Raw genomic sequence first — 2,303 nt, forward strand, 5'->3', positions numbered from 1 at the left:
CCCCACCCCTGCTTAACCATCCCAATACCTCATGGCCCTTAGCTTATTCATCAGTAGAAGCCACAAATGCAGTCCTCCAAAAGGTATGGAGGCCTCACCCTTCAACACTACTACCTAATGGTCAACACACCTACTCCAGCACTCTAATGCCAAGATACCTTTGGAGCTCCACACCCAAGTACATTCAAAGTTCATAGATTCATAAATTCATAGATGTTTGGGTCAGAAGGGACCTTAGGGGATCATCAAGTCCAACCCCTGCCCTGGGCAGGAAAAAGTGCTGCAGCCAGGTGCACGTCCAGCCTCCCCTTAAAGACCCCCAAGGTAGGGGAGAGCACAACCTCCCTAGGAAGCCCACTCCAGATTCTGGCAACCGTTACCATAAAGAAGTTCTTCCTGATGTCTAACTTAAATTTGCTCTCCATCAGTTTGTGGCCGTTGTTCCTAGTAACTGCAAGAGGTGCCCTGGTAAACAGAGCATCATCTATTCCTTGCTACCCGGTTTGTAGGTGGCCACAAGATCATCTCTCAGCTTTCTCTTGCAGAGGCTGAAGAGATCCAGGGGAAGTTCTTCCCATACCCACTACTCATCCTCTATATACTAAACTTTACCCAACTGTTCCATGTCTGGTCGACCAAAGAAGATGAATTCCTTATCAAATATTTGTGAGGCAGCAGCATTCCCTCTTATTGATTTTGGTAGGGGGCATATGCTTCCTTTTCTAGCTGGCTGGGCTCTTCCTTCTTCCATGGCATTAGGGATTACTTCTGCTTCCCTCTCAGCAGGGTATGGAAGTTCAGCTCCCCACCCCTCTGACCCCTGCACCCTGGGCAGCAGCAGCTGTAGCTCACAAGGCAATCATGAGACCACCAAGCAGAGAGAGGAGCCAGCAGAAGTCCCCACATCATTGTTCCTGAAGTCACATTACACAAATAACTGCCATAGATTAGTCCCACAGGCCACAGGCCTCATGAAGCAGGAGTTCAGAAGCCAGGAGGTGGGGACCACAAGATCATCTTCCCCTGCAGGCATTAAGGTGCAGAATGAACTCTTGATGACTGCATGTTTGATCCCATCCAACAGGTGGCTGTGTGTTTATGTCCCAGTTCAGGGCAACACTAAAGCATACATGTAACTCTACTGAAGTCAGTGGCACTTGAACTCAGCCATGGAGTTTGGCATATGATCCAGTCTTTCCAGTACTGGGGCTTGACTCCATGCAAAGAAAGATTTCCTAATGCTTGAGGGCATGATGCAGAAAAAAAGGCTATGCTTTATTTGCTTACTTTGTGTTTTTCTCTGTAAAAATATTTTAGGGTCTTAAACAGGAATAACCCCTTTCCCCAATTTTTTTGTTTTAACTGGAAGTTACAGGACAGGCTCATTGCATTGCTTATTAGTGTTGTCCAGCACTTCTCACTTTTTCTCTGAGCTGACATCTTCCACAGCAGGTTACCTGTCTCAGGCTGAATTGGTTAGGAAAATTTCTCAAAATTAGATCTGAAGAAAATAAGTGGTTTTGTTCATGTTAAAAACATTCTGGCATCTAATCTGAACAATTCTTGCCCCCCAGGCTGTGAAGAAGAGACCTGCAATTTGAAAGGGTAGCCTTTATGTCAGATAGGTACCTTTCTCAAGCCCCATAAAAATCAGTCAGATTTGGCCAAGGTATAAGTCTATGATGGCAGGGATCCTGGCTTTCTCTGATCTAAAAAAATCCCCAATTTTTGGATTTAAAAAAGTAACCCCAAATCCACATTTTTCTATGATTAAAATGAAACACCACTAATGTATAGATGTATATATGGTGTTGTTTCATTTTAATCATGGAAAAATGTAGATTTGGGGTTACTACTTTTAAACTAAAAATTAGTGATTTTTTTTTTAAATCAGAGAAAACCAGGTTCCCTGACGATAAGAAAAGTTGCAGTTTGGACATGATCCAGAGATACTTGCTGGCTAATAGTGCCAAAGAGTAAATCCTCATGGAGCATGTCTCAGTCCCCACAGTTCTACATGAGACTTCACTATATATGCACCATCCCCAGAGAGCAGCTATGACTGCTCCACCCAGGGCTATGTAGCCAACATGGTCTTTTCTTGCTGTTCCTGCTGTGAGGCAGGTTGGGCCCAAATGCTGGAGGAGACAGCAAGAACATTTTCTCCTGTGTTCTCAATCATTCCCTGCTGGCATCTCAAAAGCATGGAGGAAGAAACCACATGATTAAGAATACAAAGGGGACAACAGTTATATTAGGGAGAGAGAAAAGTGTTCATGCACATACACCTTTACTAGGACCCA

This window comes from Gavialis gangeticus, unplaced genomic scaffold, assembly GCF_001723915.1.
Source record: "Gavialis gangeticus isolate Ggan-Ray unplaced genomic scaffold, GavGan_comp1, whole genome shotgun sequence".
NCBI lineage: Eukaryota > Metazoa > Chordata > Crocodylia > Gavialidae > Gavialis > Gavialis gangeticus.